At 46.3% G+C, this 24,803-nt stretch overlaps 1 protein-coding gene across 2 annotated transcripts in view; it reads right to left on the bottom strand.

The window, feature by feature from the left end:
- Positions 1-6,198, bottom strand: part of RPH3A (rabphilin 3A) — a 331,945-nt gene extending 325,747 nt beyond the window's left edge. For both annotated transcript variants that reach the window (XM_055236769.2, XM_063614450.1), the window contains exon 1: positions 6,068-6,198. The gene's annotated coding sequence lies outside the window, so the exon portion shown is untranslated. The remainder of the gene's footprint in view (positions 1-6,067) is intronic.
- Positions 6,199-24,803: the final 18,605 nt, after the last annotated feature.

Genomic DNA, 24,803 nt, shown 5'->3' with positions numbered 1-24,803 from the left:
GTCATGGGAGGGACCCAGTGGGAGGTAATTGAATCATAGGGGCAGGTCCTTCCCATGCTTTTCTCATGATAGTGAATAAGCTTCACGAGGTCTGATGGTTTTATAAAGGGGAGTTCCCTTGCACATGCGTTCCCTCTGGCCTGCCACCATGTAAGACGTCCCTTGCTCTTCCACCGTGATTGTGAGGCCTCCCCAGTCATGTGGAACCATGAGTCAATTAAATCTCTTTCCTCTATAAATTACCCAGTCTCAGGTATGTCTTTATTAGCAGCATGAGAACAGACTAATACAACTCTGCTAAACATTATTCCTCACTAATATTCTCCCAAGGTAAGAAAACTTGCAGGAAGTAACCAAGGAACAATTTTTGCCTTCTAATTTAATTACCACAGTTCTTGTCTATTAGAGTACTCACGAAGAACTTGGATTTAAATTCCCCACAAAGCCAGTGTGGAATGCAGTGGACTCGGTATCAAGAAAATTTAATTTTGAATGTCAGTGTAATTCCTACAAGAAAACACTCTTCTGTAATGTACCTTCCCAATCCATTAGTGCTTTGACAGTGTAGGGATTTGATATTTTAGTCACATCTTGCAAACCAATCTGCACAAATTGGTTCATAAAAAGACTATCTTGACTAAACTACATTAAAGTGCAAACCAGCTAACTTCCCCAACTCGCCCCCGCCCTCAAATACTGTATACAAAAGACAAGACAGGCCAGGCACGGTGGCTTACGCCTGTAATCCCAGCACTTTGGGAGGCCGAGGTGGGCAGATCACGAGGTCAGGAGATCGAGACCATCCTGGCTAAAAAGGCGAAACCCCATCACTACTAAAAATAAAAAAAAAAAAAAAAATTAGCCGGGCATGGTGGCAGGCACCAGTGGTCCCAACTACTCGGGAGGCTGAGGCAGGAGAATGGCGGAAACCCGGGAGGCAGAGCTTGCAGTGAGCCGAGATCGCGCCACTGCACTCCAGCCTGGGCGACATTGTGAGACTCCATCTCAGAAAAAAAAAAAAAAAAAAGACAAGACAAAAGTGTCTGCTAAGTCCTTGGTTAAAAATGGCCTCACCTGGAGAGCACCCTTTTATAGTCACGCCCTTTTAAGAAGGGCGTGGGAGATGGGAAAGACAGGGGGTGGGGAGATATAGAAAGACAGAGATAAAAAGAAAGAGAGTTTTTTATGTTAAATCCAAAGAGATGTGGAGAGAGAGGCAGAGAACAGAGACAAAATGGTTGAGACAAAGAGGCAAAGAGATAAAAATAGTGAATGAGAGACAGACAGGAAGACAAACTGACAGAGAGAGAAAGAGATAGAAATAGACACTGTATCTGTTTTTGTTCCTCTCTCTATCCATAGCACCCTAGACAGCCCTTAGCCTATAGTAGAGGCTTCTTGTATATGTGTTTACTTCATCAGCTAATTAATGAGTCAGTGAGAGAGTGAATGAAATAACTGGAAATATGTCAAAATCGAGATTAGAAATATGAAGATGGGGGAATGACATAAGAAACAACTTGGCCAGTTATGGTGGTGCACACCTGTGGTCCCAGCTACTCAGGAGGCTGAGGCAGGAGGATGGCTTGAGCCCAAGAGGTCAAGGCTGCAGTGAGCCATGATCACACCACCGCACTAGAGCCTGGGTGACAGAGTGAAACCCTGTCTCCAAAAAAATTAAAAAGAAGACAGAAAAGAAACAGCTAAGGGAGTTGGCAGTAGTCATCTCTAGGGATGGACCAGGAACAGAGGAACAGAAACTAATATTTTGTTATAAATATGTTATAATCTGACTTTTAAACTATGTACTTGTATGACTTTGATGTAATACAGCTAATCTTTTAAACAAGATCATAAAAATTAAACATAATGGCTTTACCAGAATTTTTGTTTAATACAAGAGGAAAGATGAAAAGGAGCAAGAGGAGTTTTCCAAATGGTGAAAATTTGGGAAGAGAAGGTGAGGGAGGAGGCATTCTGGAGGGCAGTTCATGAAGTTCAAATGATACAGGTGCCCACAGATTAATTCTGAGAAAAGTAATCCCTGGGATACTTTGTTCTGAAAGGTCTGTTTGAGCCGTGCTTTGGGTGAAGCCAGCTCTGCCGCTGTGGTCCCTATGGGACTCAGAATCGGTGCTCAAGCCAAAAGCAGCCAATCAGAACATGAGGGGGAGACCACAAATGAAACTCTGCCCAATGGAAGTGCGACCTATTTGACAGTGGTAAATCTAACCAATCAGATCCACTCTTGGAAAGTATAAAAGACGCCATGGGATTGGGGGAGGCTGTCTATGAATCTCTTGAAATTGTATACAAAAAAAGTATGTGCTGTAGTTTCCCAGGCACGATAGCTTTAATCAGATTTTCAGAGGAACCTATAATGAAGAAAGAGGAAGAACTAGTAAAATAATAAATTTTTTTTACATTTTTTAATTGGAAGATTTCATGTAAAAAAAATCTAGATTTCCAACTTCCCAAAACATACAGTAACATAGAATCTGTAATTTTTCATGGTAATATTGCCCAGAGCTGAGTTGCTGCTGCTCCTGTAGATGGAGCATGTGTTCCCGACTCACTATATTCCCACCACTCTTGTATTTTCTGGCTCTGCCTGCTTCAGTTGTTGACATTTCATGCTCGGACCCTGTAGGCAGTTGACTTTGCAACTCCTAGCTGTCAGAAAGTGGCTAGTTCAGACTAAAATGTAAGTGGTTGCTATGTTCACATTTTTGCAATAGGAGCTTATTGAACCCATCAATCCCTAATGAAGTTCATAGGGCACATCACTGAGTCCTTCTTGGGCCACGTTTTGGTTCAGGTAGAACCAAAATGACAGAAATCTAGTTCTGGCCATTCTACCTCCCAAAGATTTACAATCCTCTGTAGGATTTTCCCAGATTTCTCTCCATTCTGTTTTTGTTGTTTTGTTTTGGGTTGGTTTCTTAGGAAGTTTTTTGTTTTGTTTTGTTGCTTTTTGAAGACTCATTGTTAGTTGCTGGATTCTGGCCCTCTAGCAAAAGGTGAAGTCAGTAGCACCCTTTGATCGACTCATACTCTTAAAAGCTTGTTTTCTTCCCAGGCTCTGAGGTAACAGTCACAGACAGCCACTATTGCTGGGGTCATGCTGCCAGAAACCCTGTTACCTCTGCATAATAAAAAGCTGCACTGTTTGAAACTGTCTCATGCTGGGCCCATTTTCCTAGCCGCTTGACACCCACATAGGGACAAAATGACTTTGAATTCAGGGGTGGCATCGAGGAAAACAAAGGTGTCTTATGTCAGAGTCTGTGCTGCTCTTTATCCTACAAGCTTGAGAAGAGTGACTTCCATTATAACTCAGAGGGGAAGAGAGATTTCTTGCCTGAGGCGGGTGTCTAAGAGACTGAATCTCTACTTTACTTGAGTTAATTACATTTGATTCAGTACTTCCTGAATATCATTATGTGAAATGCAGTATGTGTGACATGTGGGGATACAAGAATGAGGAAGACAGAGCCACGGCTCCCAAAAAACTTGAAGACTAGGCCAGGCGCAGTGGCTCACACCTGTAATTTTAGCACTTTGGAAGGTCAAGGCGAGAGGATTGCTTAAGCCCAGGAGTTCAAGACCAGCCTGCCTAACAAAGTGAGGCCCCATCTCTACAAAAAAAAAAAAAAAAAAAAAAATAGCTGGGCATGATGGTGTCAGAAGCATTTGAACCAGAGCAACTCCATCTTGAATAGGGGCTGGGTAAAATAAGGCTGAGACCTACTGAGCTGCATTCCCAGGTTAGGCATTCTAAGTCACAGGATGAGATAGGAGGTAGGCACAAGATACAGGTCACAAAGACTTTGCTGATGAAACAGCATACGGTAAAGAAGCCAGCCAAAACCCACCAAAACCAAGATGGCGACAAATGTGACCTCTGATCATCCTCACGGCTCATTATACGCTAATTACAATGCATTAGCATGCTAAGAGACACACTCACCGGCAGCATGACAGTTACAAATACCATGGCAACATCAGGAAGTTACCCTACTTGGTCTAAAAAGGGGAGGAACCCTCAGTTCTGGAAATTGCCTACCCCTTTCGTAGAAAATTCATGAATAATCTGCCCCTCGTTTACCATATAACCAAGATGTAACAATAAGTATAAGCAGCTGCGCAGCCCATGCTGCTGCTCTGCCTATGGAGTAGCCATTTTTTATTCCTTTATTTTCTTAAAAAACTTGCTTTCACTTTACTCTGTGGACTCGCCCCGAATTTTTTTTTTGCATGAGATCCAAGGACCCTCTCTTGGGATCTGGATCAGAATCCCTTTCCGGTAACAGTGGCATATGCCTGTGTTACTAGCTTCCCAGGAGGCTGAGGCAGAAGGAGAGCTTGAGCCTGGGAGGTCAAGGCTGCAATGAGCCATTTTCATGCGACTGCACTCCAGCCTGGGTGACAGAGAGAGATTCTATCTCAAAAAAAAAAAAAAAAAAAAAAAAAAAAAAAAAGAACATTTCTATTGAAAAAAAAAATACAATAATTAAAAAAAAAAAAGTTTTATAAGAGGGAATAGCTCAGGGTCCCAGGGCCCTGACAAGAGTAAGACCAGTGTGAACACTGTCATTTTTATTGTATAGCCACACCTTCCAAAAGAAAATTCTTCCCTCCACCCAAATTCTTCTCTCCACCAAATTATGTGGGGCCGGATCTGAGCTTCAGGGGTGTGAAAATAAGAACTTAGGGCTGGGTGCAGTGACTCATGCCTGTAATCCCAGCACTTTGGGAGACCAAGGCAGGCAGATAACTGGAGGTCAGGAGTTTGAGACCAGCCTGGCCATCATGGCAAGACCCCGTCTCTACTAAAAATACAAAAATTAAGGCCGGGTGAGGTGGCTCAAGTTTGTAATACCAGCACTTTGGGAGGCCGAGGCGGGTGGATCACCTGAGGTCAGAAGTTTGAGACCAGCCTGGCCAACATGGTGAAACCCCATCTCTACTAAAATGTACAAAAATTAGCCAGACGTGGTGGTGCATGCCTGTAGTCCCAGCTACTCAGGAGGCTGAGACAAGAAATTGGACAGTCTGGCCACACAGGGTCTGCAATCCTGCCTGGCAGCTGTAAGTCTCCCTGGTGGGGCTCCTGGTGACCCCCACAGCTCAACTGCTCAGCACAGCAGCGTGGTTAAGAGCCAGGACTCTGGAGCCGCCTGTCTGGAGTCCCATCCTGACTTGGCACTTGCTACTCATGTGATCTTGGGTAAGTTACTTTCACCTTGCCTACCTGTTTCCCTATCTGTAAAATCAGGGTCATCACAGGTAGCAAGTTCAGGGAGCGTGGTGAGGATTCAATGAATGAACAACTCCAGACAGCGCCTGGTGCGTAATTGAAACCAGGTAAGAGTTGGGCCCATTGTGCATCTGCCTGGCCCTGTGTGCATCTGAGTTTGCAACACCTGGTTTAGGAGGTGAAATCAAAAGGATATATTGTCAGGATGGGGTTGGGGTGGGGGGCGGAGACGCCCTCTGATTAACTATGGAAACCTTGATCCAGGGAACGTGCTATGACCTGGAGTGGGAGTGAGGATGCGGGTAAAAATCAGACACACTGTCTCTCTAGTGCCCAGATTTCAGCACTTTCTGAGTTTCCCGTCTTCCTATCCCTTCGAAAGATCCTTGACCAAAGCCTGACGCAGGGTCCCAGCCGGCTCCAGGAGAGGCACACATCGAGCCTGGGTAAAAGTGCACATCGACACCCCGTGGCTACCAGAGAGGAGCTACCTTCGCCGCAGCCACCCCGCGACCACCTGTTCCCCTCTCGGAGACTCGCAGGAGCAGCCACGTTGGGGGGCCTTGCCGGACCTGCTCCTCAAAATCCCAAAGGATAGCGTGGGTCCTGCGCCGTCTCCCCGCCCCCAAGTCCCTAGTCGCCCCACCCCCGGTTCTAGCGCATCCTCCCGTTCCAGCAGCCCCATTCCGGGAGGCAGCGTCCAGCGTCCCGGCCGCGCCCCCACGGGACCCCCCACGAACCCCAGCCAGCGCGTGCTGCAGCTCGGGAGGGCAGGACCTGATGGCCCGCAGCCCCCGCCCGCCTTACCGGCCTGCAGCGTTGGTGGGCCCGTCCCTCCGCCGCCTCCAGCGGTGTCGCCTCTGCCACCGCTGCCACCACCGCGGCAAAGCCACCCGCGCGTGACCCTCGAGCACCAACACCACCCTTCACTCAGCTCTGCCCTTAAATGTGGAAACAGCCCACGATCCTCATCCCCCCACTAAAGGGAAGCTCAGAAAGGGTTAACAAGCCAAGATCAAGGGTTAGGAACACCACTGCCGCCTTCCTCCACCACCCCCCTACCTTCTTTATCGCCCCTCTCCCTCCTCTTCCTCCCTCTCCCTCCTCCACCTTCACCACCCCTCTCCCTCCTCCACCTTCATTACCCCTTCTCCCTCCTCCACCACCCCCTCTCCCTCCTCCACCACCCCCTCCCTCCTCCATCTTCATCACCCCCTCTCCCTCCTCCACCACCCCCTTTTCCCTCCTCCACCACCCCCTTCTCTCTCTTCCACCACCCCGTCTCTCTCCCCCACCTTCATCACCCCTTCTCCCTCCTCCACCTTCATCACTCCCTTTCCTACCCCTTCCCCCTCCTCCACCTTCATCACCCCCTCTCCCTCCTCCATCACCCCCTCTCCCTCCTCCACCACCCCCTCTCCGTGCTCCACCTTCATTACTCCCTCTTCCTCCTCCACCACCTCCTGTCCCTCCTCCACCTCCCACTCTCCTCTTCCTCTTCCTCCCTCCCCCCTCCTCCATGCCCCCTCCCTTCACCACCCCCTCCCTCCTCAACCACCTCTTCTCTCTCCTCCATCACCCCCTCTTTCTTCTCCACTACCACCCCCTCCCTCCTCCACCTCCACTACGCTCTCCCTCCTCCACTACGCTCTCCCTCTCCACGCCCCCTCCCTCCTCCACCACCCCATCCGTCTTCTACCTCCACCACCCCTCTTCTTCCTCCTCCTCCCCTTTCCCTCTTCCACCACGCCTCTCCCTCCCCCACCACACCTCTCCCTCCCCCACCACACCTCTCTCTCCCCCACCACACCTCTCTCTCCCCCACCACACCTCTCTCTCCCCCACCGCCCCTCTCCCTCCCCACCACACCTCCCCCTCCTCCACCACCCCTCTCCCTCCTCCACCACCCCTCTCCCTCCTCCACCACCCCTCTCCCTCCTCACCACCCCTCTCCCTCCTCCACCACCCCTCTCCCTCCTCCACCACCCCTCTCCCTCCTCCACCACCCCTCTCCCTCCTCCACCACCCCTCTCCCTCCTCCACCACCCCTCTGCCTCCTCCACCACCCCTCTGCCTCCTCCACCACCCCTCTGCCTCCTCCACCACCCCTTCTACACTTGGGTTTTTCTAAGGGTGCAGGCAGAACCCCCTCACATGCCCCTCCCTTCCCCTCAATCATTCTTTCATTTTGCTGTTCCTCAAATCACAGAGGCTGTTGCCCCCTGGGGCATTTGCACTTACTGTTCCTATACTGGGAACATTTGTCCCCTCTTCTAAGGATCCTCAAAGGAAAATCGAGGAGAGGGGGGCCTCAGGGAGTCAGCCAACCAAAGTCCCTCCTTATCTAGTCTCTGAAGGAACTGCTGACCCCAAGGTGCAGGGTTTTCAATGAGTAGCTCAGTGCCTAACCTGGCTTTCAGCTCATTTATGAAACTTTCATTTGTGACCCAAATTAAAATGAGTAGTTATTGGAAGTATTAACAAATTAGCTCATGTAAAGTGCTAGGGACAGTGTCTGGCACACAGTGGGCACTCCATAATGTTAGTTATTATCTTCTACCTGCATTCGGCATGACAGCCATTCCAAGGATGAAATGGAGCAGAACATCTTTCCAGGGCTGAAATCATCTCATTCTCTGCCTCTTTAAGGCAACTGATGTAACCCAGAGGATTGTGGCCAAATGTGGCCTGCAGAATATATTCTGTTTGGTTTCATTGGTGTTCTAGAAAAATGTGACTTAATTGCCAATACTTAAAAACAGAGATCAGGCCAGGCATAGTGGATCACACCTTTAATCACAGCTCTTTGGGAGGCCAAGGCGGGAAGATTGCTTGCGGTCAGAAGTTCAAAACCAGCGTGGGCAACATAGTGAGACCCTATGTCTACAAAAAAATTTTAAAACTTAGCCTGGAAGCTAAGGCTCAGAAAGATCTAGTTAACTCCCCATGGTCACACAGCTAATAAACAAAGGAACTAAAAGTTGAACAGTCTTTGTAACCCAAGTACCTTAGCATGTTAAAGGAAAGTATGAAGGGGAGGCCAGGGGGTGGTGGTTCACACTTGTAACCCCAGCACTTTGGGAGGCCAAGGTGGGAAGATTACCTGAGTCTGGGAGCTCAAGACTGGCCTGGGCAACATTGCGAAATCCCACTTCTACAAACATTACAAAAGTTAGCCGAGGGTGTTGGCATGCACCTGTGGTCCTGGCTACTCAGGAGGCTGAGGTGGGAGGATCGCTTGAGCCTAGGAGACAGATGTTGCAGTGAGTGGAAATCTCTCTACTGCACTCCAGCCTGGCCAACAGAGTGAGACCCTGTCAAAAAGAGAGAGAGAGAGAGAAAGAGAGAGAGAGAGAGAGAAGGAGGGAGGAAGGAAGGAAGGAGAGGGAGAGAGAGGGAGAGAGAAAGAGAGGGAGAGAGAGAGAGACAAGGAGGGAGGAAGGAAGGAAGGAGAGAGAGGGAGAGAGAGAGAAGGAGGGAGAAAGGAAGGAGAGAGAGAGAAAAAGAAGGAAGGAAGGGAGGGAGGGAGGGAGGGAGGGAGGAAGGAAGGAAGGAAGGAAAAGAAAGCATAAAGGGAAAAAAAGGGGTTTACACCAAACCATTTTTTTAAAGGAACACTCTTATTAATAGCACACTTTGAATGCCAATTTGTTGGGATTGTTGAACAAGATTTAAAATTTTATCTTCATCTAACTTGGCAGTGCCCACTCCCACACGCACCCCACCTCCTTATTTTTCTCATTTAAGCATTTCGAAAAATTCTAAAGGTTTGACTAAAACTGAAAATGCTTCTTATTTCATCCATCCCTAGTTACTGGCAACCATAGGTGTTCTTTCTCTTTCTCTTTTTTTTTTCTTCAGCTTCTGTATTTATATTTTACTCTTTGTAGTTTGTAAATTCTCTCTCACCAGCTGCTTGCAGCATCAAAATGGCCTTATTGTTAGATTTCCAATTAGGGTTATGCAGTCTTTTGGCTCCATAAACACACACATAAGAAGAAATGTGTGCATGTGTGCACACACATCTATATGCTCACACTCCCACTCCTAATAGGGTTGTTTTTTTGTTTTGTTTTGTTTCATTTTGTTTTTGGAGATAGGATTTTACTCTGTTGCCCAGGCTGGAGTACAGTAGTGCAATCTGGGCTCACTGCAACCTCGGCATCCCAGGCTCAAGCCATCCTCCCGTCTCAGCCTCCCAAGTAGCTGGGACCACAGACTCGCAGCCACCATGCCTGGCTAATTTTTGTATTATTTGTAGAGACAGGGTTTTGCCATGTTTCACAGGCTGCTCTCAACTCCTGCTAATAGGTTCTTGATGCCTCTCTGAGTCTCATTTCCCAAAATGTATTTAAAGATCTTAAATTCAAACAACAAAGTCACTAACCGTTTTTAAGGAGCAATTTTTAATGAGCATAATTACACCTTTCATGGGAAATTTTTGGAAAAGTTTGGTTGCAACAGTCATAAATATGATTCTACATTATAGTTGATTTTTATTTTATTTTTACTTATGTATATTTAGAGACAAGATCTCACTCTGTTGCCCAGGCTGGAGTGCAGTGGCGTGATCATAGCTCACTGCAGCCTTGACCTCCTGGGCTCAAGTAATCCTCCTACCTCAGCCTCCTGAGTAATTGGGACTATAGGTATGTGCCACTACACCAAGCTATTTTGTTTGTTTGTTTGTTTCATTTTTTTCTTTTCTTTTCTTTTTTTTTTTTTGTAGAGGTAGAGTCTGGACATGCTGCCCAGACTCTTGGCCTCAAATGTTTCTCCCACACTGGCCTCTCAGATCAATGGGATTACAGGTGTGAGTCACTATGCCCAGCCAATTTTTAATTTTTAATGCTATTCTGGTTATATTTTCTTAAATAATTTTTGCCTTTTAAAGATATGATATATGGCCAGCCACGGTGGCTCACGCCTATAATCCCAGCACTTTGGGAGGCCAAGGCAGGCAGATCACTTGAGGTCAGGAGTTCAAGACCAGCCTGGCCAACATGGCAAAACCCCATCTCTACTGAAAATACAAAAATTTGCCAGGCATGGTGGCACATGCCTGTAGTCCCAGCTATTAAGGAGGCTGAGGCAGGAGAATTGCCTGAACCCAGAAGGTGGAGGTGAGATTGTGCCACTGCACTCCAGCCTGGGTGACAGAGTGAGGCTCCATCTCAGAAAATATATATATATCAAATATTTACAGATGAAATGCTGTTACATCTGAGATTTGACAATAATGTGGCCAGAATCATACCACAAGGATCAAGTGGCAAATGCTTTACCTAAAAAGGCTTTGACTTGCTGTATCAGTTAAGATCCTTTCAACTGAGAGTGAACACAACACAGTAAACTTTAAACTGGGAAGAAGAAAAGAACTTATTGAACTGTATAAGTGAATGAGGCAGCGGTTGAGCTAAATTTAGGTACCTGATTTTCCTCCATTGCTGCTTGGCTCTTCTGTCTGCATATTGCCACCTAATGCGGACAAGCTGGCCACCGGCAGCCCCAGGTCACATTTTCTCAGGTTCAAGTCCAGCTTCAGAAGGGAGCAGTCCTCTTTTCTGGTGACTTCTGCCAACATTCCTGAAATTCACTCTGATTAGCCAGTTTTAATCTAATGCCCGTTCCTAGCCAATTAGTGTGGCTAGTGGAATGGGAAGCACTGGATTGGCTTAGCCTGAGACACGTGGAGAAGAAGGGGAATTGACGATGTTTCTGTTTCTCTGCTGAGGACACCTGCGTTGCCAGCAAGAGAAAACTAATACAGCCTGCACCTGACATAGGGTTTTTCAGAAAGTGCCCCTACAAGGTGAATTATGGGTGTCTGAAATAGAACAGGATACATTAGATATATAGGCAGTAATTCACTAGGCATCTATGGTGTGGGGAGTTCAGATCAAGCTCTGAAGTCAGACCAGCCTGGATTCAAATCCTAGCTCTACCCCTTGACCCTGGGAAAACAGCTCTCTTGGAGCCTCAGTTTAATACCAGCACCTGTTTCCTCATCTAGGAAAGGGAGTTAATAATGGCACTCATGACCAGGTGTGGTGGCTCAAACCTGTAATCCCAGCACTTTGGGAGACTGAGACGGGTGGATCACCTGAGGTCAGGAGTTCAAGGCCAGCCCGGCCAACATGGCAAAACCCCATCGCTACTAAAGATACAAAAATTAGGCCAGGCTCGATGGCTCACACCTGTCATCCCAGCACTTTGGGAGGCTGAGGCGGGTGGATCATGAGGTCAGGAGATCGAGACCATCCTGGCTAACACGGTGAAACCCCGTCTCTACTAAAAATACAAAAAAAATTAGCCGGGCGTGTTGGCGGGCGCCTGTAGTCCCAGCTACACGGGAGGCTGAGGCAGGAGAATGGCGTGAACCTAGGAGGCGGAGCTTGCAGTGAGCCGAGATCGCGCCACTGCACTCTGGCCTGGGTGAAAGAGCAAGACTCCGTCTCAAAAAAAAAAAAAAAAAAAAAAAGATACAAAAATTAGCCAGGCATGGTGGCACATGCCTGTAATCCCAGCTACTCAGGAGGCTGAGGCACAAGAATCGATTGAACCTGGGAGGTGGAGGTTGCAGTGAGTGGGGATCGCACCATGGCACTCCAGCCTAGGTGACAGAGTGAGACTCCAGGTCAAAAAATTAAAAAAAAAACAAATAATGGCACTCACCTCCTACAGTTACTGTGAGGTTTCAATAAAGTAATACATGATGCCAGGCGAAGTGGTTCATACCTGTAATCCCAACAACTCAGGAGGCAGAGACAGGAGAATTGCTTGAGCCCAGGAGTTTGAGACCAGCCTGGGCAACATAGCAAGACCCCCATCTCTAAAAATAAGGAATTTTTTTTTTTTTTGAGACAGAGTTTCACTCTTATTGCCCAGCCTGGAGTGCAATGGTGCAATCTTGGCTCGCTGCAACCTCTGACTCCTGGGTTCAAGCCATTCTCCTGCCTCAGCCTCCTGAGTAGCTGGGATTACAGGTGCCTGCCACCATGCCCAGCTAATTTTTGTATTTTTAGTAGAGATGGGGTTTCACCATGTTGGCCAGGCTAGTCTTGAACTCCTGACCTTAGGTGATCCGCCCGCCTTGGCCTCCCAGAGTGCTGGGATTACAGTAGTGACCCACCACACCCGGTCGGAATAAAATTTTTAAAAAGACAGTATGTGGGAAGTCCCTGGTGTATAGTAACCCCAAGTAAGTGGCAGATATTGTTGTTTATGACTATTACCAGAAACGGGGCCATAACAGATCATTACGGCAATGATGATCCTAAACAGTGAAAAACTTAACATGATTCTGGCTTTGAAAGCAAAAAATAGAAACTAGGCTTAGGGCAACCTGTTGAGACATTTCTGCCAGGGCTATTTTTATTCACCAAAATGTGATGTTGGAAAGAAACTCACATTTGTACGTGCCAGGTAGCAACATATTCAATCCAACTTCCAAGCAGTGGATATTTTCATTCTCACTTTTTTGGATGAGAAAACTGAGACTGAAAGATGAGGTAGAGATGGAGGATTATAGCATTATCTTTGTGACAGAAGAGCTAACATACATCAGTATCATACCCTTAATACCTGAAGATCTATAATAAGTAGCCAAGGAAGGAAGCGATAGCACAGGGTAAACTGAAGAGAGAGAATGAATTATCTATTTACACAGTTGGCAGAATTAATGGAACCAACAAGGGTGACAAGGTACACAGGGCCTAGCTACTGTGAGGGCAGTGACCACCCCTAGGCAGGCAGAAAAAAGACTCAGAGTCTGGACCCAGACAGAGCTGTCACTATGGGAGAAGAGTATGAATGGGGACAAGTATGGCAGGATTTCCTAATTTTTTCAAGTGTAAATCCAATTTATTTATTTATCTATTTATTTATGAGACAGGGTCTCTGTCTCCCAGGCTGGAGTATAGCCATGCAATCATAGCTCACTGCAGCCTTGACCTCCCAGGCTCAAGCGATCCTCCCACAACAGCCTCCCAAGTAGACAGGACTATGGGCATGCACCATTACACCTGGCTACATTTTTTTTTTTTTTTTTGAGAAGGGGATTGCCTCACTGTGTTGCTCAGGCTGGTCTCAAACTCCTGGGCTCAAACGATCCTCCTGCCTCAGCCTCCCAAAGTGCTGAGATTACAGGCGTGAGCCACCATGCCCGGCCAGGTTTTTTAGATAAAATCTCCAAGTTTATAAATGTTAACAATTGATTCCAGAGAATTTTAAACACGGTGGAGGCACCATCCAAAATGAAACACATATCCAGACAGATGCAGATAGTTTATGGCCTCTGCTCTAGACTTTTAGGGCACCCTGTATGTCCACTCCTTTTGCAGTTGGTAGATGTATTTACTTGTCTTGCTTGATTGCTTTTCTCTTTCTTCCTGGGTCCCTTGGATTCCTTTGGTCCCCTCCAGGGAGACAATGTGGGTTGTCAGTCATTCAATTCTGTCCAGTTGCTCTACAGAGTGAGATGGATGGGTGAGCAGAGGAGGAAGGGGGCGCTTTGGAGATTATAAAATGGACAAGTGGGGAGTAAGAGGTCCTCCCTAGGGTCTGACTTCAAGCTTGGGCATCTATAAGGTGTTACTCAAAGTGTGTTCTCTATATTTTTTTTAAATTAATTTTGGAAACAGGGTCTTACTCTATCGCCCAGGCGGGAGTGCAGTGGCGCCATGATTGCTCACTACAATCCTGACTTCCTGGGCTCAAGCGATTCTCCCACCTCAGCCTCTCGAGTAACTGGAACTACAGGCAAGTACCACCATGCCTGGCTAATTTTTGTGGAGCTCAGGGTAGGTCTCAATGTGTTGCCCAGGCTGGTCTCAAATTCCAGGCATCAAACAATCCTCCCACCTTGGCCTCCCAGAACCCTGGGATTACAGGCATGAGCCACCATGCCTGGAAAAAGCATGGTCTATAGACTGGTAGCATTGGCATCACCTGGGAGCTGGCTAGAAATTCAGATTCTCACAACCCACTCCATACTTACTGTATTAGTCCATTTTCACACTGCTATAAAGAACTCCCTAAGACTGGGATTTATAAGGATTTAATGGACTCATAGTTCCACACGGCTGAGGAAGCCTCAGGAAACTTACAATCACTGCAGAAGGCAAAGGGGAAGCAAAGTGCATCTTACATGGCGGCAGGAGAGAAAGAGCGAGGGGGGACCTGCCACACAGTTTTAAACCATCAGATCTCATGAGAACTCACTCACTATCACAAGAACAGCATGGGGAAACCGCCCCCAAGATCCAGTCACCTCCCACGAGGTCCCTCCCCTGACACATGGGGATTGCAATTCGACATGAGATTTGGGTGGTGACACAGAGCCAAACCACATCACCCACTAATGCAGAAACTCTGGGAGTGGGGCCCTCAGGGAATCTGCATTTTAACAAGTCCTCCAGGTGATTCAGATTCAAAAACTTCAGTACTGAAGTTTGAGGTGAGATGACTCCTGAGTGTTTTATGCTAAAATAATTTATGTCTCTTTCTCCGCCTTCAGTTACATTTGTCCCAGTCTGTTATCCTGGCCAGACCCCAGCACCAAGAGGAGGCTAAGAACCCCTGGCATCACACTGAGAACTTTGAATAGCTCTACCCACTGCCTTTGGAATATATAATCTTATAATTCCATAATGAGCAAATAGCCCAATTAAAATGTGGGCAAAATATTTGAACAGACAGTTCACAAGAGAAGATATATAAGTGGCCAATGAGCACATGAAAAAGTGTGCAACATTTTTTTTTTTTTTTGAGACAGCATCTCACCCTGTCACCCAGGCTGGAATGCAGTGGTATGATACAACTCACTGCAGCCTTGACTTCCCAGGCTCAAGCAATCCTCCCGCCAGCCTCCCAAGTAGCTGAGACCACAGGTGTGCACCACCACACCCAGCTGAATTTCTTTTTAATTTTTTGTAGAGACAGGATTTTGCCATGTTTCCCAGGCTGGTCTCCAACTGCTGAGCTCAAGCAATCTGCCCACCTCAGTCTCCCAAAGTGCTGGGATTATAAGCGTGAGCCACTGCATCCGGTTGTATGCAACATCCTTGATCAGTACAGAGATGCAAATTAAAACCTCAATGAGACCGGGCCGTCTCTGCTGAAAATACAAAAATTAGCCAGGCCTGGTGGTGTGTGCCTGTAATCTCAGCTGCTTGGGAGGCTGAGGCAGAAGAATTACTTGAACCCAGGAGGCGGAGGTCGCATGAGACAGGATCACGCCACTGCACTCCAGCCTGGGAGACAGAGTGAGACTCCATTGCAAAAACAGAAAAACAAAACAAAACAAAACCTCAATACCTCAATGAGATACCACTACACACATACCAGAATAGCTAAAATTAATAAGACTGACAATATCAGGTGTTTGTGATATGGAGCAATGGAATTTTCATCCATTGCTGGTGAGAATGCAAAATGGACCAGCTTTGGAAAAGAGTTTGACAATTTCTTATAGTGCTCAGCATACACTAAACACGTGACCCAGAAATTTCACTCCTGGACATTTACCCAAGAGACAGGAAAACATATACCAACACAAAGACTTGCACACAGCAGCTTCATTCATAATAGCCAAAAACTGTAAGTGACCCAAATGTCCACCAATATGTGCATAGATAAACAAATTATGGTCTATCCATACACTGGAATACTATTTTGCAATTAAAAAGGAATGAACTAAAACACAAAAATAACACGAATGAATCTCAAAAACACTATGCTGAGCAAAAGAAGCCAGACACAAAAGATTATACATGGTTTGAATCCACATATATGAAACTCTAGGAATTTTTTTTTTTTTTTTTTTGAGACAATCTCACTCTGTCACCCAGGCTGGAGTTCAGTGGCACAGTCTCCGCTAACTGCAACCTCCACCTCCCCAGTTCAAGCGATTCTCCTGCCTCAGCCTCTGGAGTAGCTGGGATTACAGGTGCCTGCCACCATACCCAGCGAATTTTTGTATTTTTAGTAGAGACGGGGTTTTGCCATGTTGGCCAGGCTGGTCTTGAACTCCTGACCTCGAGTGATCCACCTGCCTCATCCTCCCAAAGTGCTGGTATTATAGGCGTGAGCCACCGCACCCAGCCTGAAACTCTAGAAATCTATAGTAATAGAAGGCAGTTCAGTGGTTGTCTGCGGTTGAGGACATAGTAATTGATGGCAAAGAGGAATGAGGAAAGATTTTGGGGTGACAGAAATGTTCTATATCTTCATTGGGGTGGTAGTTACACGGGTGTATACATCTGTCAAAATTCATCAAACTGTCGACCTAAATTGGGTGCATTGTTGCATGTAAATCACAGCTCCATAAAGTTTATTGTTTATAGAGTTATTGCATATAAATTACACTTTGATAAGGGTATTTTTAAGTGTTCATTTTGGCCCAGCTGTGCCCAGGCCCGGGAAAATTGCTAATAGCAAAAGGGACAGTCTGTTTTGTGAGTTCTGAGCCTGTGTTCCCACAGATGTTCTCGTTTCAGCTCAGAGGCAGTTCGGCAGCGTGGAGGTTTTTCCCACATCAAATAACTAACTTCAAATGCCAACTAATTGGGAAGTGAGTGTCTTTGGCTCAGTGCAATTACTAAACACTCCTCACTCTGATCTGACCCTTGAGCCAGCACAATGAACACCAGGCTACAGATTCTGCAAGGAGCGGGAGGAGTCACCCTCGGGGCTGTCTGGGGATTCTCACCAGCCAAGTGCAAGCTCCTAATTGGAGTCAGGTTCATCAGGGTTACGTTCTGTGGTTCCTGAGCCTTTTGGGAGGGAAAAAATCCACATGCGTGGGGAGGCACTGACATGACAGCAAGTCAGATTGGTTTCTGACCACAGCAGCAGAGCTATCATATCACACAACTCTAGGGGGCGCCACTCATGAAGAATGCTATGTGAATGAGCCCTGGAACTGGACAATGTGACAGCCCCAAACCAGGCACCTCTGTGAGGCGGGCTCAGGAAATATAGTAGTGAACAAGATAGATATTGTCATCCTCAAAGAGATTTACAATCTGGGAAGGAATGGAAGCATTGAAGGAATGCATAGACAAATAAATATATCATTACAAAGATGATACATGCTAGGGAGAAAAGGAACAGGGAGCTGGAAGAGGGGATCACATAGGGTACTGAGTTTGGGCTGAGGAGGGCAGGGAGGCTCTTTGGGGGAAATGGCCCGTGCAATGAAACCAGAAAAGAGGAACAAAGAGAGTCTTCCAGAAAGACAGAAGAACCCAGAGAAAGGCCCTGAGGCCACAGAATCTCAACGTATCTGAGGAGATGAAAGCCCAGTGCAACTGGAATGTTGAAGGAGGCAGCAGCCAGGAACCAGGTCATACCTGACTCATAGACCATGATGAGAAGGTTGGATATCATCTCGAATGCAATGGTGAGTGTCCTCATTTGGGTTCCCCCAGACACTGACCCTGAGTCAAAGATGTTACTGCAAGTAGTTTATTTGGGAAGTGATTTCAGGAGGCACTAGAGAGGAAGGGAAAGGAGGGAAGCAGGTGCAGGATGCGTTATTAAGCAGCTTACCATTGGGACAACTGGGACTCAAATCCAGCGAGGAGTCTTGGGAGACCTGTAGAGCACTACTCAATGGAATTCCAACCAAGGGATGAGAGATCTGGGATATTTATCCATCAACTCCCATCAGTCATTGGTTGAGGAATACTGGGGGTGGGGGGTGCTGGGGGTGGAGTAGTGTTTACTCCTGGCACTTCTAACCTGCCCTTTAAATAGCCAGATAAAGCCCCCAGACTAAGAGTCAAAGGGGCTGCTGTTGGAAGCCATGGGGTCTACATGCCCAGAAATGATGTGTGCCCAGGACCTGTGAGCAAGGCATCCACAACATCTGCAACCGGGAGCCACTAAAGGATTTTAAGCAGAGTGATTTTCTTTTTTTTCTTGAGACAGGATCTAGCTCTGACACCCAGGCTGAACTGCAGTGGTTCAACCTCGGCTCACTTCAGCCTCAGATGATTCTCCCACCTCAGCCTCCTGAGTAGTTGGGACTATAGGCATGTACCACCACACCTGACTAACTTTTGTATTTTTTGTAGAGACAGGGTTTTGCCATGTTGCCCTGGCTGGTCTTGAATTCCTGACCTCAAGCAGTCTTCCTACCTCGGCCTCCCAAAGTGCTGGGATTACAGGCATGAGCCACCACGCCCGGGCACATAGAGTGATTTTTCTGGAGAACAGACTGTAGGCAACGGAAATGGGAGCAGAAATCTAGCTCGGAGCCTGCTGCAGCGGTTCAGGCAGGAGATGGTGGTTGCTTGGCCCAGGATGGTGGCAGTAGGGATAGGGAGAAGTGGGAAGGTACAGCAGGGCCTGGTGATGGATCAGATGTAGGGATGAGAGAGAGAAAGCTGTCAAGGATAACTCTTAAATTTCTGGTTTTAGTGACTAGGTGAATGAAAATGCTATTCTCTGAGAGTGGAAAGATTAGAGAAGATGCTGGTATTATTGTGAAACTCAAATTAAATGAGCTATTGTAGGAGACAGCACCTAGCCCAGGGCCCATCCTGTGCTAGGTACTCAGTGCGAGTCTGCACTTTTCCATTTTTTTTTTTTTGAGATGGAGTCTCACTCTGTTGCCCAGGTTGCAGTGCAAAGGCGCAATCTTGGCTCACTGCAACCTCCGCTTCCCAGGTTCAAGCGATTCTCCTGCGTCAGCCTCCCGAGTAGCTGGGATTACAGGCACCCACCACCACACCAGGCTAATTTTTGTATTTTTATTAGAGATGGGGTTTCGCCATGTTGGCCAGGCTGGTCTCGAACTCCTGACCTCAGGTGATCCACCCGCCTCGGCCTCCCAAATCCCTTGGTTGGGATTACAGGTGTGAGCCACCATGCCCAGCCAGTTCTGTGCTTTTCCTTCCATTCCCACACTCTGATGACAAGATCAAGGCCTGCCAGGGCCCATGACAAATGATGAGTTTGAAACATTTAGTCTCTGGGAAATAACCCACAACAGAAGCAAACCTCACAGCTCAAATTGGCAGGTTACAACCCAATGCTGGAGGCAAATTCCAGAAATTACCTTTATTCTAGCTACACTAGGGCCAAAGTTTTTCCTGACTTGCAGTGATTGCAGCATAAACTGAGTCTTAGGGCAATGTGGTCATTTTCCACTGTTGGTATGCTTTTAACTTAGTATTTTAAAACCATTCAGAATTTTCCTCTTAAAGCATGGCTCCAAAATAAAAACAAGAGAGCAAATATTTAGGATTTGTTCCAGGAGAACTGAATTAGTCTCTCATGTATTCAACAAATATTAGTATCCAATATATATTAGTCCGTTCTCACACTGGTATAAAGAACTATCTGAGACGGGGTAATTTATGAGGAAAAGATGTTTAATTGACTCACAGTTCTGCAAGCTGTACCGGAAGCATGGCTGGGAGGCCTCAGGAAAGTTACAGTCATGGCAGAAGGCAAAGGGGAAGCAAGCACGCCTTACCATGGCAGAGGAGGAGAGAGAGAGTGAAGGGGGAAATGCTACACACTTTTAAACAACCACATCTCGTGAGAACTTGCTCCCTATCATAAAAACAGCAAGGGGGAAATCCGCCCCCTTGATGCAGTCACCTCCCACCAGGTACCTCCACCAACACTGGGGATTACAATTCAACATGAGATTTGGATGAAGACAGAACCAAACCATATCACCATGTTTTCAAAGCAACTGGTGGAAAGACAGAAGCCTTCTCAAGGAGCTAATTCATATGGACAGAGATGAGATGGTTCACAAACAAGAAAGAAATTGACATGAGGGGTCAGACAAGAGGTGGTTATTTCCACAAGTGGCTTTACTGGGAATGGTGAGACCTGAAATGGTGTGACTGACATAAAGGTGGAGACACATGCAGAATTCCCTGAAAAGGGAGTGCAGATCCGCACAATGACTTCAGAAAATTGTTCTGTCTACTAAAACTGAACATGCATGCACACTCCAACCCAGCAATTCCATTCCTAGGTATATTCTAAAGAGAAATGCTTCCATTTGCTCACTAGAAGACATGTGCTAAAAGGTTCCAGGTAGTATTCATAATAGCAAACAAAACAAAAATTAGAAACAACCAAAATGTTCAACAGTAAACAGGATGAAAAATTGTGGCATATTTACAAAATAGAATACAGCAATGCAAATAAATGTTTTACAACTACATACAGCAACATGGATGAATCCCACAAATACAGTGTTGAGCAAAAGAAGTCAGACACAAAAGAGTACATACTGTATGATTCCATTTACATAGAGTGCAAAAATAGGCAAAATCAATATATGTTAATAGAAGTCAAAATAGTGGTTCCTCTTGATGAAGGACAGTGACTGGTAGAGGACGCATGGGGACTTGGGGGCTGGGGACTGTAACATTCTATCTCTTGACCTGAATGCTGGTTTCATTGGTATGTTCAGTTTGTGACAGTTCATCAAACTACACACTTAATGATCTATGTGTTTCTTTGTATGAATGTTTTACTTCAATATGAGTTAAAGGCGAGCACAGTAGCGCATACCTGTAATCCAAGCATTTTGGGAGGCTCAGTTGGGGGGATCACTAGAAACCCAGGAATTGGAGGCTGCAGTGAGCTATGATCACACCACTGCACTCCAGCCTGGGCAACAGAGGAAGACCCTGTCTTAAAATAATAATAATGATGAGGCCGAATGCAATGGCTCACACCTGTAATCCCAGCACTTTGGGAGGCCAAGGCGAGCGGATCACTTGAGCCCAGGAGTTTGAGACCAGGATGGGCAACATGGTGAAACCCCCTCTCTACAAAAATTACAAAAGTTAGCCAGGCATAGTGGCATGTGCCTGTAGTTCAGCTACTCGAGAGGCTGAGGAGGGTGAATCGCTTGAGCCCAGGAGATGGAGATTGCAATAAGCCATCATCATGCCACTGCACTCCAGCCTGCATGACAGAGTAAGGCCCTGTCTCCTAAATAAATAAATATTTTTTTAATTGGAGAAAAAAATAATAATGGGTTAAAATTGGAGGAAAAAGTTACCTGAGCACCTACTGGGTGCAAACCCCTTCATTTCACCCATCTGAGGCAAACAAACCCCAAAATTGGGGCTCACCCCAGGAGGGTTGTTGGCTTCACGTAGGAAAGAATTTAAGAGCAAGCCAATACAGTAAAGTGAAAGCAAAACAGAGTAGAAGAAAATGGCCGCTGCATAGGCAGAGTAGCACTCCTGGATTGCTGGCTAGCTACATTTATAGCTACTCCTTAACTATATGCTAAATAAGTGGTGGATTATTCACAAATTTGCTAGAAAAGGGGTGGAGAGTTCCCAGGACCCAGGGTTCCTCCCTTTTAAACCACATAAAGTAACTTTTGGACACTGCCGTGGCATTTGTAAACCATCATGGCACTGGTAGAATTGTCTTTTAGCATGCAAATGCATTATAATCAGTGTAAAATGAGCAATGAGGACAACTAGAAGTCACTTTCATTGCTGTCTTGATTTTAGCTGGTTTCAACCAGTCCCTTTACTGCATCCTATTTTGACCAGATTCTGTTTTGATCAGCGGGGTTGTGACCAGGGTCATGGCTAGTGCTTAGAAAACAGGTCTTGCTGATTTCCTACCTCACATCTTCCTTTCCAATGTGGGCAAATAGATTACTCCAACTTCTAACTCCACAGTCATTGATTATCCTTGTATGTGCCTCAGGGGGGCCTGTGAGTGTGTCTTTAAGGTATGCAGTTGGCCAAGCACAGTGGTTCATGCCTGTAATCCCAGCACTTGAGGAGGCCAAGGCGGGTGGATCACTTGAGCCCAGGAGTTCGAGACCGGCTTGGGCACCATAGTGAGGCCCTGTCTATATAAAAATAAATAAATGATAAACCTGGAGTTGATGGACCTTTGTGGGGAGGACTAAGTAGTCCTTGAATGGGCATCAGGGGAGCCATGAATCTCCTACAATTATATGCAAAATGTTGCATGTCTAGGAATTTTCCTGGGGAGATAGTCTAAGGCATTCTCAGATTCTCAAAAAGATCACCGACCCAGGAGGAGCTCAGAATCTCCAGATTCTCCCAGTCTTGCTTAAAGCACATACATGTTTTCAGAGCTCATACCTGTAGTTGTTAGGATCAATTACACCTTGCTTGATTCACTTCACATTATTCCTCTGAACTAACAAATATATAGCCGTGTCCTACCTGTCATTTGTCAAAGCTTCAAAGAATCACACCATGTCCCACTCTGATCACTTCACATAACCCCAACACCAGGCATATGTCTGTTTCTTGTTTCTTACCATCCCATAAAGGCTGATATGAATACCTTTGTACAGATTGGTTTTCCCTCCTAAAGAGTTTTCTTGACGTGTTTTCAAAAATTGCAGGAAGTGGGCCAAATGTACCAACAGTTTAATACTCCTGGGTTGCTACCAACCACATTTTCAATGCAGCAAGAATGGCTATTAAAAATCACCTAAAGGATATGACAAAAGGGATTGTTTTAGCTTTAATTCATCACTGATCTTCCTCTTGTCCCCCCATAATAATAGTCATCTATCCTTGATAAAATAGGAGAGTGAAACATAGTTATTACAATAATGGAAAAATGCCTATTTTCTGGCAAGGTATTTCACGCTTCTGTGCCCTTGGAAGTTCTTCTGAAATTTTTTCCTATCATTCACCATAACCAACATGTCAGTTTCAGGGTAAACAGGCAAGATGGGTGGTGGGGGAAGGGGGGAAGGGTGGACTGTTGCCACGGCAACAAAGGATTTCAGTGATGAGTATCCATGGTGATTGTTGCTACATTCTGAGTGGCTTTAAATGCTTTATTTAAAATACATAACAATCGTGCAGCTGCTGAGGATGTTATGAGGGGAAGAGAGAAAGGGGCTATTTGCTCTTTTATGGATACGTGCTTGGCATGGTTTGAAGGATGAAAGATAAGGTGGTTTAAGGACAGACATACTCCCTTTGTGATGCTATTTAGCAGTTAGCAAAGACTGCTATCCCTCTAACACAGAATGCTCTCACACCTCTGGGTACCACTTGTGCCTCGATCGCCTACTCAACAGGGTAAGACCTAAGATAAACTCAGGCAGAAACCAGCCCCCACTCTGCTCCTTCCCAGGGCACCCTGCCCCCACCATTGACTTGGAATAGAAGCACATGGGGCTCTGAGCAGAACTGAGAGCTCCCAAGGGGCAAACCTCATTGGATGCTTAAAATAACCAGGGATGCCACGGATTGCAACACGGGGCTATTTATCCTTTTCCACATGGAATATGAGTTGGAGAAATGGGGCTAGACCCAGGTCTTCTAATTCCTAATCCAGGGTTCACTTGTTGTCCTTTTATTTTAGAATAAAGTTTGGCGATGAACAGTAGAGACCCAACATAACAGGAACTTTAACAAGATGGAAGTTTCTCTTTTACAAAAGAAAAAAAAAAAAAAACCAAAGGCTCAGCGACCAGGCTCCTTCTGTCTTGTTGTTCTGCTATATGAAGACTCCATTCTCAGGATCACTTCATAACTGAATATGGCTGCCTGATTCCAACCATCATATCCAAATTCCAGGATACTGGAAAGAGGAAGAGATGAAGAGATAAAAGCAAAGGGCCCAAACAGCCATCTTTTTTTTTTAAGAGACAAGGTCTCATTCTTGTTGCCCAGGCTGAAGTACAGTGGTGTGATCATAGCTCATGGTGGGCTGAACCTCAACTCCTGGGCTCAGGTGATCCTCCCACCTCAGCTTCCTGAGTAGCTAGGACTACAAGGTGTGCACCAGCGTGGCGGGCTATTTTTTTATTATTATTATTTTAGAGACAGATGGTCTCACTGTGTTGCCCAGGCTGATCTTGAACTCCTGGCCTCAAGCAATCCTCCTGCCTTGGCCTCCCAAAGCGCTGAGATTACAGGCATGAGCCACCGTGTCCAGCCCCCAAACAGCTATCTTTTAAAGAAGATTCCTTCCGGGCCAGGCATGGTGGCTCACACCTGTAATCCCAGCATTTTGGGAGACCGAGGTGGGCAGATCACTTTAGCTCAGGAGTTCAAGACCAGCCTAAGCAACAAAGTGAGACCTTGTCTCTACAAAAAATACAAAAAATTCAAAAAATTAGCCGATCATAGTGGTGCACACCAGTAGTCCCAGCTAATCAGGAGGCAGAGGTGGGAGGAGGGCTTGAACCTGGGAGGCAGAGGTTGCAGTAAGCTGAGTTCACGCCACTGCACTTCAGCCTGGGTGACAGAGCCAGACCCTGTCTCAAAAAAAAAAAAAAAAAAAATCCTGGAAGCTGCTATCTGACACTTCCCCTTATATGTCATCTACTACAGGGCCTTACCTAGCCACAATGGAAGCTAGGAAATATATTCTTTCTTCTAGGTGGCTGTCCTATGACTATTAATCGATGGGAGAACCAATACTGGGAGCAGTCAGCAGTCTTAGCCATATCCTCTTAAGTGAAGGCGAGAACCAACCTAGCCTCCCTCCCTTTGTCCTCTCCTCCTCCCATCCCCACCTCCTCCTCTTCCTTCTTGCC

Source organism: Symphalangus syndactylus, chromosome 13 (assembly GCF_028878055.3).
Source record: "Symphalangus syndactylus isolate Jambi chromosome 13, NHGRI_mSymSyn1-v2.1_pri, whole genome shotgun sequence".
In the NCBI taxonomy this organism is placed as follows: Eukaryota; Metazoa; Chordata; class Mammalia; order Primates; family Hylobatidae; genus Symphalangus; species Symphalangus syndactylus.
The sequence above is the reverse complement of the archived record's forward strand: the minus strand, read 5'-3'. Positions and strand labels throughout refer to the sequence as shown.